Genomic DNA, 17147 nt, shown 5'->3' on the forward strand with positions numbered 1-17147 from the left:
GATGGTCCCGCCACATACCCCTACAAGTGGCCCTTTATGGACAAGAGATTATCGAGTTTTGTACTACACTGGATTTTGTTTTTACGCGATTTATATTTTCTCAATTTTCTGCTCATCCTAAATGTTTAACGCATATTAATTATCATGTGATTTTTCTTCGATTTATTCTGGATTTTTTTAAACATGTTGCGAAGAGTTTGGTGGTAAATTGAAGTCATACGATCAAAAATAAGAGCGAAAAAAAATCGTGTAAAAACAAAATCCTGTGTATTCCATTTAATTCCACCACGTTGTAATCTTTACAAATGCTTTATTGAACCCGTTTTTCAATTGTAAGGCCGTCGACAAAATCGGGTCAAGTACGAGATACTGAAGGCGGCTTTACAGTTTAGATTGAAATACGTATCTATAAAGGTTACAACGTGGTGGAATTAAATGGAATAGTACAAAACTCGTCTTATCATAGGTAAAAACATTTCACTGAAAGAGCTTTATTTTCTTAAGGGCAACCCTCACGGAATCCAGAACTAAATATACTCGCTCTTTCAAGGGCACAACTGTCATTTTTATTATTTCAGCTTTGCTGCGTAATAAAAGTGCGTGGCTTACGTTTTGAATCGGGTGCCCTTGAAAACGCGAGTGCTTTTAGTTTTCAATTCCGTGAGGATTGTCCTTACCTACCTGGGGTGGCATTGCGCACCTCGACTCGAAACGAGCAAACTGTCATACGAAAGAGCTGTCGAAAGGAGATGCGCAGTGAGGCCCCTGGTTGGCTACAGCGTCGATACACTTTCGTCTTCTTCTTCATTGGCATTACATCCCACACTGGGACATCGCCACCTCGCAGCTTAGTGTTCATTAAGCACTTCCACAGTTTTTAACTGCGAGGTTTCTAAGCCAAGGTACCATTTCTGCATTCGTATATCATGAAGCTAACACGATGATATTTCTATGCCCAGGGAAGTCTAGACAATTTCCGATACACCTATGCCTGGCGTATTGTAGAGCTCCATAATCGTCTCGTCGGTCTTGGGCGATGTTCCTCCAGTTTCCCTGAACGCTTAGGGTCCCCATGTCCGATTCCACCGCGTGCAGCCAACGTGTTCGTGGCCTTCCACGAAGTCGCCGACCTCTATCCGGTTCATTGTTGAATATTGTTTTCGATATTCTTTCTTCCGACATTCGCACTAAGTGACCAGCCCACTGAAGTCGGCCAAGACGGCCAAGTGTAAATCCGTGAAATCCGTGGAGTCGAGGTCTACCCAGACTGAGGCCCAAGAATTCGCGGACTCAGGCAAGGACGAATCGACCGAGGGCGTGCCAGCAAAGACGGTGGTGCCAAAGTCTACCCAGACTGAGGCTCAACTAATCGCGGGCACGTCGGGGGTTACTGCTCCAACGGAGCAGACACCAAAACGGTGGAGACAGTCTCCAGGCGATGAGCTCCCTAGGGGTCGCTCCAAAACGCGGAGGGTTACTACCCCGAACAAGGATAGTGGGCTGGGAAGATGAACCCCGGCCAGGTACCTCCAACACCGGGGGAGGAAGGACCTGGAAAGGTCCGTCCACCCAGGAAAGACGGTTGTAAGGGGTTACGGCAGGCTGAGAGCTCTCAGCCGCACCAGACTAGGGAAATAGTGATGTGTATCTAAATTTAACTAAACTGCACTTTCAGTGCAGCTGCTATAAACTAATGATTATAGCAGAAGGATGCTACCGATACCCTACCTAATGAACGGTCCGGCGTTTGTCGGCCTCTTTTGATCGCAACCCTCCAAGCGTTAACACGCATTTCAACAACTCTCCGAAAACCCTTATTCTACTGTCCTCCGCGGGCGATTAATACTTATCAGTATATAAAATTTGGCGACGAGGAAAAAGTAAGTGAAAACTTAGATAAAGTTCGCGTGCATAAAATCGAGTGCCTTTTGCCCGTGTTGAACAACTTTGCCTTCGTTTGGAGTGAGCAGTTTTGCCCCCGGCGGTGGCGCGATACCTGCAGGAGCAGCAAAGAATAAAATTGCCTTGGGCGGAGGTGCGGATTCTGCTGTAGTGGCAGCGAAAGGCCTGTGAAAAGAAATCGGAATTTTCCCCGACGGGGACTGTCCGGAGTAGCGGTACAGGTTTAGAGATCCGTCGGTACGGTGAAGGAAAATTTTAGCAGCTGTTTGGCCATTTTGTGCGGTTTCGCTGGCGGATATTGAAATCTGTTTTCAGTAGACAACTGTGTTTCCGTCTCGAGATCCGTGAGGATTCGCTTCTATTGGTGTCGGATTGTTGCTGACTGGCCGTAACGATTACGACGAATACGACGACGATATCGGCGACGAGCAGCCGGTTGGCCAGACAATTCCTTTTCATTTTTGGAGTACAACCGTCGTGTGTTGGTAGCGTTGCCACGCTTCGGTAACAAGTTCATTCATAATTGGTAAGTCATTATTTTTTCCTTCATTGATTGATCATTGTTTCAAATTGCTTTATGATATTTTATTGTATGAATTGTTTGGTTCATGAAAAGGTACATTATGTGTTGATACTGAACAATAGATCGTTTACCGCATAATTGGCGGATGTGCATTGTGTAAATTTGAATAGTTTTTTGACGATTTTTATTTTTTTGTGATATTTTCGCTTTTTTTGGTGAAGTTACATGAATGTATTTGACTATCAATCTATATTGTGAAAAGTGTGTATAACAATAGGAGAATTTAGATCATTTTTTTTGGAGCAAGCCATTTTGCGTTGATATTTTGCAATTTATTTCGATTTGTATTTTTTGGGTTCAATATTTGCCTCAACTGAAATTCCCAAACACCATCTGTTGGTTCTCTGTGTAATTACAGCTGACCTGGCAATAACGGAGTAGCAACCGTGGGCGGTCAATCATGCTCATGCTCATGCTCATGCTCAATATTTGCCTCAACTGAAATTATTTTTATTTATTTTAAAATTATAGAAACGATGTGTTACGTAGCTCCGAATATTGATCCGTACCGCAAAGGACAAACATTTGCGTCCTGGTTCAAGCGACTAGGATATCATTTTCGCGTTAATAAAGTAGCGGAAGCGGGCAGGAAAGATCAAATGTTTCTCCTAGGAGGTGATTTTCTATTCGAAGTAGCTCAGAGCTTGTATTTTAATGATCAATTGCTTGATGCAGCACCTTTTGACGAGTTGATCGAAAAGCTGAAGCAAAAGCTGGACAAAATGGATTCAGCCTTAATCCAACGTTTCAAATTTGGGTCCCGAGTACAGCAACCTGGTGAAACAGCCAGTGATTTTCTTTTTTCGCTTAAACTCCAAGCTGAGTATTGCAACTTTAAACGTGATAAACAGGATCGCATACTTGATCGAATTCTCATTGGCTTGACGGATGACGCCTTGAGACAAAAGTTATTAGCGGAATATGGGGACAAATTGAATCTAGCTCAAGTTGAGAAAATCATATCTACATGGGAGTTAGCTGCTTCTAATGCAAAAACATTAACACAAGACAATTCTTTTGAACAAATCGCTTCTATTTTTGGAAGTTGTGGTAACCTTTTCCAACGTATGACAGATTCAAATCGAAGGCATGGTCCAGTGAAGAGTCGAGCAGGCTATAAACATTTTTCAGGTGATGACGAGCGCAACACAAAACCCTTCAATAGGTACAGCAATCGTGTGAATCATCGTTCGCAGACCGGACGGGTTAGACAAGTGCGGCTCCAGGAACAGCGAAGAAGGTATCTGGATGCAGTGGTTCACCCGGTGGAACTGAAGAGCCATGAACAACCAGCAATTGATCAGCGAGTGTGCTACTATTGTGGAGTTCGAGGACATGTTCGCAGGAGGTGCCCGAAGCTGGAACAATTCAAGAGGAGTCCGATCAACAACATCAACTTTGAAAAAACCTGTGCGAAAAATGACGATAATTTGTCGAATATGATGAGTTGTTGGAAAGACAAGAGTGATTATTCGGATCCAGGTGAATTACAGTGCATGCATGTTTCCTCCATTGGCAAAAGTCATCCATGTTTACTAGAACTGGATATTCAAGGCATCAATGTGCAGATGGAGATTGATAGTGGCTCCGACGTTTCCGTGATTGGTAAGAAGCTATTTTTGGCTAAATTCAATGTTCCCCTGAAAAAAAGTTCCAATAGTTTGATAGTGGTAAACGGTTTTCGATTGAAAATTGCTGGAGAAGTTATAGTTTCGGTTATTTTTCGGAATATAAAGGCAAAATTGAAACTTCTTGTATTGGATAGTAACCATGATTTTATTCCTTTGTTTGGGAGAACCTGGTTGGATAATTTTTTCTCCAACTGGCGACATAGTTTCAATAATCAAGTAATTGACAACAACATAATTGAACGTAATAATAGTTTGATGAATTATATGGAGACGAAATTGTCCAATGCTTTCATTAAAGATTTTTCGACTCTCATTAAAGGTAATGAAGCCGAAATGGTTTTAAAATTTGACACACCTATCTATAGGAAAGTTATTGACGTTCCCAATGCATTAAGGGATAATAGTGCCGATAATTGTTTGCGATTCCCAATGGAGCAGTCAGTTGTTGAATCAGAAAAGTATGATAGTGCTTGTGATGCTTCTGCCACTATGGCAGAGCAACCAAAACAGATGATTATCTCGAAATGGACTCCTACCACAACACATTTTGGTAGAATACACCAAGGATTTTTCTACTACAAACATCACGTTCATTTATTGAACGTTGATGACTTTTCGAATTGGATGGAAGTTGATTGGATGAAAAATAGAAATGAATGTGGAAAATTGATGAAACTACTGTTAGCATATTTGGCTAAATTTGGGTTTCCAGACAGAATGTCAGGTAATAGTCCTCTATTAAATCCTCATGACTTTTGAGAGGCAAGGAATATGGGTTTCGGACAGTCCTCCATATAATCCCGCTATGAATGGCAAGGGGAAGAGACTAGTTCGTATAGTTAAAGATTTAGTGAGAATGTTTCTACTTGACCCAAAATACTTAAAGGCAGAACTGGAGGATCTAATTGGACTATTTTCAATAAATTTTGAAAACAATATGACGATGGAAGGATTTATTTCTTCTCAGATAGTTTTAGTCCATACGTTTAAACTGTTAATCAGTATGATTAATGTAAAGAAATACAAAGACAATAAAATCGTACCATTAATTTATTGTGATAATCGTAGTGATGAAATAATCACTGGATCTAATACCGATATTAGTAAAATTCCTAGTGAAAATCCTTTGGACAGTCTGATGGCTGATGATGCTTTTAGGTGCAAGAACATAAACCGTCAGGCTAATTGGTTAAAAACATATTTTCCTTTTTGTAAAAATATTTTACAGATTACGATTGAAAACGGTAAGTTTACCACGGCGCACCAAAGTCAAGTTAAGATCACCAATGATGCGGGCGGCCGTGTGCGGCGAAGGATGGTGGTGCATGTCGATCGTACTGTCGATAACCCTGGTTCATCTCCACCACCACTGCAAGAAACGATCCAAGAAGTCGAGCCGTACGAAGAATCTTTCTGGGGTTTTCTGGAGTGCGAATTACCCGGTATCGAATCACGATTGGTCAAGCCGCATCGAACATGAAGGAACGTAATTAGTTTGGCGCTCGATGGCCTGCCATGGCGTTCAAGAACAATGTACAAGAACTATTACAGAAGTAATTTCGAATATTTTCAATAGTAAAGGTGATTATACAAGTTTTGTAAATATGAGAAAATAATTCCTTCAAATTCAAATTGTAAACAATAATCTTAAAGAAGGAAGGATTGATGTGTATCTAAATTTAACTAAACTGCACTTTCAGTGCAGCTGCTATAAACTAATGTTTATAGCAGAAGGATGCTACCGATACCCTACCTAATAAACGGTCCGGCGTTTGTCGGCCTCTTTTGATCGCAACCCTCCAAGCGTTAACACGCATTTCAACAACTCTCCGAAAACCCTTATTCTACTGTCCTCCGCGGGTGATTAATACTTATCAGTATATAATAATAGAGGGGGATGACGCCTTCTGGGCCCTGGTCAAGATCGAAGACGTCAAGGGCCGAAAAGAAGGCCCAGGCGAATGAGGGTAGCAAGAAGTCTAGAGTAGGCGCCAATCGCTCCAGGGGCGATGCCCTAGTCATCAAGACGGACGAGGCAAGTACTCGGACGTCTTGAAGGCGATGAGGAGTGACGTCAAGCTCGGTGAACTCGGCGCCGACGTACGTCGAATAAGACGTACCCGGACGGGCGAGATGATCCTCGAGCTGAAGGGGGGACTGTGCTGAAGAAATGGTTCTTTGAATGAACGAACGAACCAACAGAAATAGGTTCAAACGAAAAAAATAGAGTGGAGTGCGAGCGTGCAGTCGATGTGTTCCAGAATATCGGCGTGGCCCACGGCGCGTTGGGTGCTTAGCGGTAGCTTGAGCGTGTATGTGAGTGTATGCGCGTTTCTGTTTCGTATCGGCAAACAGTTCGAGAGCGGCAACGATGGAAACGGATACAAATGAACGGGCTGCAAAGTCGAATGGGAAACAGCGAAATGCGCGCAATTCCAAGTCGTCGATTGTAGCAAGCGTGTGTTGTGCGAGTATATAAGACTAATGCTATGTTTAGACAAGACAGTGAAGTGAAGAACAAGTTGCTTGAATTGAACGTCTAAACGCCTTCATTCAACTCACTTGAACGAAAAGAAAGTTGAACCAGTTCAACTTTTGGCAAGTCAATTGAATTCAACCGCATTGTTCAATTGACTTGCCCTGACAGCCAATAACAAGAATGAATTTTGTAAGAATAACCTTCCGTCAATGATTATTGCTTGACAAATATGTTTTTCATATTATTTCATCTGTCTAATTTCTATATGGATGAAAGTAATGGAGGCATAAGCAGAGGCAGTAAGACAGACAGGTAATTAAAAAACATGCGTTGGTGCGATAGAAGCGAAGTCTCAACGAAAATAATCAATCTCTTTCTTATTGTATTAATACCATAAAGTAAATAACCACTGAACTGAACTAAAAAAATCTATTATATTTCGCTTTATTAAATATACTTTATAAAATGTAGTGAGCGGATGAAGCGTTCAGATGAGCTAGTTCACTTTATTGAGCGGAACGATTCCGGGTCGATCAATAAGGTGAGCCATTTTGCCCATCTCTAGTGTGAAGTGGAGACGCCCACCGCAGCCGTTCGGCTACGGAAAGGTCCGGCAGGGACGCAGGTAGCATTGGTTCGGCTATCTGCAGCGGATGCCTCCAAGGTAGTCAAGTTAGGGAGCGTCAAAGTGGGATGGTTTGCTTCAAATGCCTGGAACCAGGGCACAAGCAATGGGACTGCAAAGGCCCTGACAGAAGCAAGCTCTGCCGACGCTGCGGATTGGAAGGACATAAGGCACAATGCTGCACGAACTCTCCTAATTGTTTGATTTGTTCCAGCAAAGCTGTGAACAGCAAGCACCCCATGAGGGATTCGAAGTGCCCGGCGTTTCAGCGTGCTGCAAAATCACAGTACAGGTAACGCAGCTGGCTTGCTCGGCCTTGCCCGACTGTCCGATGTGCGCAGGTTTAGAGGAAACGGCGGAACACGTGTTGTTCGTGTGCTCACGTTTTCGCGCAATGCGTGACCACATGCTTGCCACATGTGGTCTGGACACTACCCCGAACAACCTAGTTCGGAGGATGTGTAAAGATGAAGTTGGCTGGAACGCCGTTTTATCGCCTATCGCCCTAATCGTCTCGGAGCTACATAGAAGGTGGCGCGTGGACTCAAGGATGCCTAGTTCAGGCGCAAATAAGAGGTGGTCCAAGGGATCGGAGTCGGCTTCATGGATCATACCGGTGGTCATTAGAGTGGGCGCAGTTGTATGGAAAAACGCAAACTTCGTCCGATCAAGTGAGATCAAGGTTTTTCTGAATCGTTTTGGGACCCCAATCAACTGTGCAAAATATGGGCCCGATTGGTTGCAACCTCGCATGCCGCATCGCGTTTTAAATTTACATGGAAATTAGTATGGAAAAACGTACTTTTTTACATTTTTGCTTTTAGCGGCTTCAATTTATCATCAATCACGTGACTGAATACGTTAGCATATAGTCTGGAAGATGCCGAAAGACTTTGCCGAAGAAGGTACGTAGCTGGAAGGTCTACAAAAATGTTATTACGTTTCGAAAAATGATGGTTCAAACCATATGCAAGAAATCAATTTTCTGCCAGCACTACCGGACAACCTATGGTTACGAAGGGCAAAACCCATCTTCCTTCTTGTCAGTTTTTTTTTTGTGATATAATTCCGGATAGCTACCATTAGCTCTAAAGCCCTATAAGATCAATTATTTTGGAATAACACTCAGTTAAATTAATGCTCTACGTAGTACGGCAGTGCTGGCAGAATAAACGATTTTTTGCATATGGTTTGAACACTCAATGTTCGAAGCGTTATAACTTTTTTCGTGGACATTCCAGCAACGTGCCTTCTTCAGCAAAGTTTTTCGGCATCCTTTGGGTTATACTTTAACGCAATGTGCCACTTGGTTTACGATGAATTGCAACCTCTAGTAGTAGAAATGCAAAAATATACGTTTTCCCATACTAATTTCCATACAAACTTCAAACGCGATGCGGAAAGCGAGGAAGCAACCAATCGGTCCAAAATTCTGCACAGTTGTTCAGGACCCAGAATGGCTTCGAAAAACCATTGATTTGAAAAAATGACCATGACGCCCCACTCTAGTGGTCATGCTCTGTGGTCGAACTTGATCCTTTTACCGAACAAGTGGCCGCGCGAAGAACAACATGGTATCGTCGCTTTCGCGGCGTCGGTCAACCGGGCGGGTTCCGAGCCCGAAGACGGAAAGGGGTCCTCCTCAAGGCTGGGGCAGGCGTAGGCACCGCGTCGGCAAGTCCCTCTGTGTGCTGGCGAATAGGCCCTATCGCTTCTTCTTCTTCTTCTTCTTCTTCTTATTGGCATTACATCCCCACACTGGGACAGAACCGCCCCGCAGCTTAGTGTTCATTAAGCACTTCCACAGTTATTAACGGCGAGGTTTATAAGCCAGGTTACCATTTTTGCATTCGTATATCATAAGGCTAGCACGATGATACTTTCATGCCCAAGGAAATCGAGACAATTTCCAATTCGAAAATTGCCTAGACCGGCACCGGGAATCGAACCCAGCCACCCTCAGCATGGTCTTGCTTTGTAACCGCGCGTCTTACCGCACGGCTAAGGAGGGCCCTATCGCAGAAAGGTCAATTTGGGGTGCACGCGGCATCATCATTTTTGATACCAGTCGTGCAGAGGGAAGCAGGCGCGAAGTCGACCCTTCCCACCTTCCGAGGACATAGGGCGTGGTAAGGCCACCTGGAAAGCCGGCAACGCGCTGGCACGATACCATGGTGTTCTTCTAAAAAAGCGAGTTACGATGTTCGGTGCTGCAAGGACACGCAGCTAACCTCGAGGGTGCGTTGTGCACTGGCCCCCTTTGAAGCATTACTTTTTGGTTGTACCGAATGCGGCAATGGAAACGGTTTAGCGGGTCGGGGATGTAGTCCTGCCTCTCTCGGTGATCCCTAACTCCGCACTTCCTGGTCAACCCAGGATGTCTGTTGAGCAGATTCCCCCTCCATTGTTTAGGAAAAATCGGAACAAAATCGAAAGAGAAGAGTAAAGCGCGAGCATTTCTGCTTCCTCAAAGCGTTCCATGACGAAAGTTCCGCTTTGTTTAAGCAAAACGAAGCAAAAGCGCTTTTGATATTTTTGATGTTAAATGGGATGACCCGTTTACCCATCCACTAATCCTGACAACAATGTACTGTCCGATAATACTAACGCGACATTAGCTCAATTTAAACAGAAATTGTCATCTGCTAATAAGCGCAATAAAGCCTGTTTACAAATACGCCTATTATACTAGACATTGAAGTATCCGACAATATTAACTTATTGGAAACAGAAACAGACACATCTTCTGATGAAAATCTATATTGTCGCAGAATTAGCGAATATGAAACAGGTCAACATTTTTAAAGAAATTTATATTTAAAGTTTTTTTTTTCGAGAAATCCAATATATTTAGTTAGGGAGGGGGTAAGTCAAAATGATCAGTTATTGACCGACCCAACTGACCAGCTGAAACGCTGGTTCGAGCACTTCGAACAACTTTTTCAAGTGCCAGCCAGGCCATCACCACCTCGGCATGATCTGCCTAGGATCCGACGTATAACACGCGTCAATACCGAAGCTCCATCACTGCTAGAGATTCAAACAGCCATCCAAAGCATGAAATCGAATAAAGCCCCAGGGGTCGACCGCATATCAGCCGAGATGCTCAAAGCTGACCCCATGACATCTGCTCAACTACTGCATCGTTTATTTCATAATATCTGGGACACCGCAACTTTCCCGGTCGACTGGATGCAAGGTATCTTAGTAAAGGTGCCCAAAAGGGTGACCTGACTGTATGCGATAACTGGCGAGGCATTATGTTGCTGTGTACCGTTCTCAAAGTTCTGTGCAAAATTATCCTAGCCCGGAATCAGGAGAAGATCGATGCGACTCTCCGGCGGCAGCAAGCCGGATTCCGTGCCGGAAGATCCTGTGGGACCATATTGTCACGCTCCGCATCATTCTGGAGCAGGTCAACGAATTCCAAAAGTCCCTTTACTTGGTATTCATTAACTATGAAAAAGCTTTCGACCGTCTCAATCACGAGAATATGTGGGGCGCCATGAGACGCAAGGGGGTTCCTGAGAAAATCATCGGCCTCATCGAAGCACAGTACGAGGCCTTTTCGTGCTGCACAATGGGGTCCTGTCCGACCCTATCCGGGTCGTAGCTGGTGTGAGGCAAGGATGTATTCTATCACCGTTACTGTTCCTCATCGTAATCGATGAGATTCTGGTAGATGCGATTGACCGTGAACCAAACCGCGGGCTGTTATGGCAGCCTATAACCATGGAGCACCTAAACGACTTCGAATTGGCGGATGACGTTGCACTACTCGCGCAACGGCGCTCTGATATGCAGAGTAAGCTCAACGACCTTGCTGATCGCTCCTCCTCAGCAGGTTTAGTCATCAACGTCAACAAAACCAAATCGTTGGATGTAAACACGGTGACTCCTTCCAGTTTCACAGTAGCCGGGCAACCAGTGGAGAATGTTGAAAGCTTCCAATATCTTGGTAGCCAAATGGCGTCAGACGGCGGTACCAAGATCGACATAGGCGCACGGATCAAGAAAGCAAGGGCTGCCTTTGCGAGTTTAAGAAATATCTGGAAAAACAGGCAGATAAGTGAACGCACCAAAATACGAATTTTCAACTCTAACGTGAAATCTGTGCTGTTATACGCTAGCGAAACATGGTGTGTATCAGTGGAGAACACTCAACGGCTGCAGGTGTTCATTAACAGATGCCTGCGGTATATAATTCGGGCCTGGTGGCCTCACAACTGGATCTCAAACAACGAGCTCCATCGTCGTTGTCACCAAAGGCCGATAACAACAGAAATTCGGGATCGGAAGTGGGGCTGGGTCGGCCACACTCTACGTAGGGGCGGAAACGAAATCTGTAAGCAAGCATTAGACTGGAACCCAGCGGGACATCGCAGCAGAGGCAGACCCAGAGGCTCATGGCGGAGAAGCCTCAATAAAGAAATAAAAGAAGTCGACCGAAATCTAACCTGGCAACAGGTTAAAGCGATAGCCGGGCATCGCTCAGGATGGAGATCTTTCAAGTCGGCCCTTTGCACCACCGGAGGTGTACAGGATCCATAAGTAAAAAGTAAGTAAAGGGGTAAGTCAAATGTCAATGGTCCACACAAATTTATGAATTTTTTAATGAGCAAGTTTCCATGCTGATGGACGGAAAACTTCTCGACATCTGTCCAGTCCAGAATATTGATCAAAGATATACAGTGATCGTTCGCTAACTGGGGCACGACCACACCCCAACTAGCGAATGCCGTTCGTTAATTGGGGCGTTTTGACAAGCATCAATTTTGTTTACTTTTTGCATTGAACAAAGGAAAATTTTACGCGCCAGAAAATATCGATCCCGCCAAACACGGAAACAAAACGTCAACGCGTTTTTGACACCACATTCTGACGTTTAGCTGCTTTTTAATTGGGTTTCGCCCCAATTAGCGAACCCCCAACTAAAAAGCGCCCCAACTAGCGAACGTTCACTGTAAATTGTAAAAAGAATAATTATTAATTGAGACGAGTAAGGCCTATAAACTTCATTGTTCTCTTTATTGTACAGACTTCATTTTTCTTATATGACTTATATGCTAATTACAAGTTATTATTAGAGCCTTTGCATGATTGATATATTCCAATTTCCTGTTCTGCATTTAAAACTTCGTCTCATTTTACGAATAACTCAAATTAGAATTGATAGTGCCAGCTCAATAATATATTGCTTATTTGTCACATTGGAAACGATTCTGATGATAGTAATTTTTAATTTTACTTAAATCACTTTGAAGCTTAGTTAAGTTTGAGTTAATTCAGAAAATAAGAAGTAGCTAAGAATCAGTTAGATGCAAAAAATAAGCATTAAGCAAACATATTGAGAAACGCGCTGGAAAATTATTTGTTTATCATTTTAGGTCCCTTTTATGTGTTTTTCTCGAAATATTAAAATAGTGCACAGGTTGAAGAATTGATCACGCGACGCCTCTGGCAAAGACGTCGTCCACGTAACGCCTCCAGATTCGAGGGGAGAGTTTTCTTTTGTCAGATCTACTTCAAAATCACTCAAGAACACATCCGCCAAAAGTGGTGATAGTTTGCTGGCCATGTTGAGACCAAACGTTTGTTTGTAAAACTTACCCCTGAATAGGGTGGGTGTACCAATTGTCGCCATACATAAAAACAACTATTTTTTTTTAAATAAGTAAAAGGCATGTGGGTGCACTTTATATATCAAGCGAAAGGTTTTACTTCCTGTTCCTTAGAACAGCTGTGAAAACCACAATAAAATTTGTTATTATCCTCAAAATTGATTAATCCATAATAGGAACGCATGCACCAGTTGTGGCACTATTCTTAATTTTGGTTCCTTATTTGGCAAATCCCATTGTTTTCTTATGGGGCTGGCCAAATAGGGACCACTAGTGCGACAACTGGTGCAAAGGACGTCAAAAATTAGGCAAAATCAATTTTTACAATTATGTTTTGCTTGTTTTAGAGGAAATCAAAGGTGTTATCGTATCATATGAATATGCTTTATCGATATGAACTTGGTTTGCGGTGATTTGATTGGCCATTTGGCATATAACCCTAGCAGCACACATGTTTCATAAAAGTTACTGCAATTCGTGTGTGACCAGATTCAGTCACAATAAAGTTGCTGTAACCATTTTTGCCTGACTTGTGCTGCTCGGGAAAGCACTAGTGCGACAACTGGTGCTATAGCCATAACTGGTACACCTAGCCTATGAAGAAATGTTGCTTCATACATACTTCTGCCACAGTTAGGTAAGCGGCGATGTGATTGGGGGTGCTCGTTTTTTCTCTATGTGTCTGCGCAAACTTATAATAGCTTCAGCCACGGGTACATTTGGAAACAGCCCAGTTACATCAAACGAAACCATTATTTCTCCTCGTCGCATCTCGATATTCTTCAGTTTGTCCACAAGTTCTACGGAATTTTTGACGTTTAAACCGTGGATAACCGGATACTTTCTCATTTCGTCTATTAACCAGGCTGCCATGTTTTTCCGTTGGGGTGCAGATGTTTGATGAAAAAAAAAGCAGACAACATTGAGGCTCGTCAAAACGCCCCAATTAGCAAACGGCATTCGCTAGTTGGGACGATGTCGTGCCCCAATTAGCGAACGATCACTGTAGTGGGGACATCTACATATATAGAGATATAATACTTTACACCCTGGCATCGGAATATGTATCGCAGATGGTGCTCTATTTGCAACCGCAATGCCAGCCCTGCATCGTTCAATTCGATGAGCACACAGTTTCTCAAGTTGTGCAATTGGATATTTCTAACATCCGCCTTGTTGAGCTTAAGATCGACGTCGATAACTTCCTCTACTGGTTCCAGCGTAGGTCGTGTCGGAAGAACACTGAAATCGACGGCTAGCGTTTTTCGCCTATTCGAAGACATTTTGCGACGAATGCAAAAAATGTTTCGCAACAGGATCTACAAAAAAATGCTATAAACTGTTAGAACGTAGCGAGCTATCCGAAAACACGACTATAGCGCACGAGAAGCGGTTGCCAACTGGTTAACAATCATGTTAAAGGGATATATAACTGAAAATGCACTTTGAAAACCTCACTTGTTCTTGAATATTGATTTTAAGATGGCTTAGTTGAAATTCAAATTTTCTTTTAATTTTGTAGTTACATAATTTAAGATTTAAAGCTTAAATGACTCATTTTTCAGCACAAATTGATACTTACCAAGGCTTTTGTATAACTAAACTTTACAACATTACCAATTTGAGGATAATAAGGATACAAATCTTCGAATATATGTCGACTAGGCACGGTATTGCTAACTGTATTAGGAACAAGGTCATCTCCAGGATTAAGAGTCGCCTAACCCTTAAATGCATTTCAAAAATCATCAAAATAGTTTCTGCCTGAGTCAGAGATGATTTCAATCAACGGATTTTTTTAACTTTATGTAGGTGTTTTTTTTATCTTAAAATTAAGTTGGGGTCGTGGGATCAAACCCCACCGAAGGGGCGGTTACCCTCCAATACCTTTTCCGAACTAAATCTATCACATGTTGTACATATGCATAATCAAGTTTCAGACATAGTAAGTTTAATTAGTTTTTCAAATTCAGATATTGTCGTAGAGCCAGTGGTCAAAAAATCAACATGGAATACGACGTTTTCAAGCGAAGCATCATTTGAACATAATCTCTAGAAGTGCAAGAGATGTGTCACCCGTTCTAAATAAATTTAGCACACTTTTGATATTTCACTATTTTACAAAGGTTACCGCTTAGGGTGCCCCACTTTCACCTACTAAATGTGGCGAACTATATATTTTCATTCGATAAAACATTACACAGTGCATTACTTGTTTAGGTTTATTTAGCGTGAATAAGTGGGGAAATCCGTCTATAGTCAATGTATTAATCAATATGGAATCTTTTTTTCCTAAATTGAAATCGTTTAACAAACGGACGTCAAATGGTTTCTATTAAGGTTTCAGCCAACTAAAGACAAGCATCCCGAAATTCGAAGCACAATCCTCTCGCATTTTCAAGGGCACACTACTCAATACGGATGCAACGCACAACTGTTATTTTGTGCGTTGCTAATAACGCGAGTAAATTGAGTTTTGGATTCACTGTTAGTTGATGACAAAGCCTATATGTATTGTAAACTCAACACGAGGACAATACCGAACAAGGACCAGGATGTACGACTGTCTCGCACGGAGCTCGACGAAGAATGAATTAATGAAATAAACGAGCCAGTTGATGTCAAAGAGAAAATTACGTAGCACTGAAGGAGGAGGATGGTAGTCAAGCCGAGCTTTACGATTCATACAAAAAACTAAACCTATCATACAAAAACCCAACTTAATTCACCGAGTGGTGAAACTACCTTTCTCGCATTTAGCCAAGACACCAACCTTATATGGCGCCTATATAGTTCGATTCCAATTTCTTAATAACTTTTAAACGCAATGGTCGGTAATTATCAAATTCAATAGTGATGAACAAGGCTTTGTCCCCATGTCGAATGCAAATTGTTGCGAGTAAATCGGTTGAAACTTACTATTTGAAAAGTGGCTAATGTTTTTCGGTTTTCGTGTGCACACACACACACGGACAGACAGACATTTGTTTAGTTCGACGAGCTGAGTCGATCGGTGTATAACATCATGGGTCTCCGAGACTTCTATAAAAAGTTCGATTTTGGAGTGAAATGATAGCCTTTCGGTACAACTTTGTTGTACGAGAAAGGCAAAACGTTACAAGGGAAGATCCATAAAGTACGTCACGCAAAAATGGGTGATTTTGGACCCCCCCCCCCCCCTTCGTCACACTTTTTGTATTAAACCTCTAACATTTTTGTATGAGTCGTCACGCTGCTCGAAACCCCCCCTCCCCCCTAGGAGCGTGACGTACTTTGTGGACGGCCCCCAAGAGGGAGGGTGGGGGTCTTCCCGATCAGGAATCCATAACTAAATTATAACTCAATTCTATCAATGGTTGTTATTTAAAACAACGTGTGTTATAATTGGATAATTCGATAAAAATGTGTATACGGCTAGTTTTACTTCATATCAAAATTATAACAACATTAGTTATGTATATTTACACAAAATATTGCCTACATTTTTTGTTGATATTGGAAAAAAGCGGAGGTAATCACCTCCAGTATAACTTGAATCTATGTTCGATATCGGCTAGTACAAAGTTAATTGCCTACATTATGGATGGAAATCCGGCGTTGTAGCGTACAACATTTTTATACGTGATGTAGGCAATTACCATGGAAGTAGATTTTTGTACCTCATAATCATATCAACGGTTGTTTTAATGCTGAAATGAAGGTAACAACCTCTGATATAATTATGTTACGGCTACAAGGAATTTTGATATATTTTTTGTTATTTTAACAACTAACCAGCCAATTTTATAACACATTTTGTTACATTATTTTTCTGAAATAAATAACTCCCCTTGTTATAATTTTGTTATGCATTTTTGATCGGGTTGGTGGGGGTCCAAAATCACAATATTTAGCGTACGTACATTTGTAAACAAAACCAAAGTATATAAAGTGTAAATACTATTTTACAAGTCGTAGTCATTGGCGTAAATAAGGGGGGGGAGCGAGGGGCGAGCTGGCCCCCTCCAGACCTACTTGTGGCCCCCCCAGAAAATTTTGAAAAGTAATTCCAACTTAGTCAGTTTTTATTTCATTTACATATTTCCTACATATTTCTTAATTTTGATTATGAATTCTATAAACATATTTTTTGTTGCGTTATCACATCTATGACCATTTGTTCAGCAAAGCATCGAAATATTTAAGTTGGACCCCCGGGAACATTTTCTCGATTTTTTAGCTAAAATCAATTGAAATAGCTGACTTTCTCGGTAGTTTTCATGGTTTACGGAGCAAAACCGTAAAAAAATTACCGAACAAGAGAATC

The sequence above is a fragment of the Armigeres subalbatus genome, chromosome 1 (genome assembly GCF_024139115.2).
Source record: "Armigeres subalbatus isolate Guangzhou_Male chromosome 1, GZ_Asu_2, whole genome shotgun sequence".
Lineage (NCBI taxonomy): Eukaryota > Metazoa > Arthropoda > Insecta > Diptera > Culicidae > Armigeres > Armigeres subalbatus.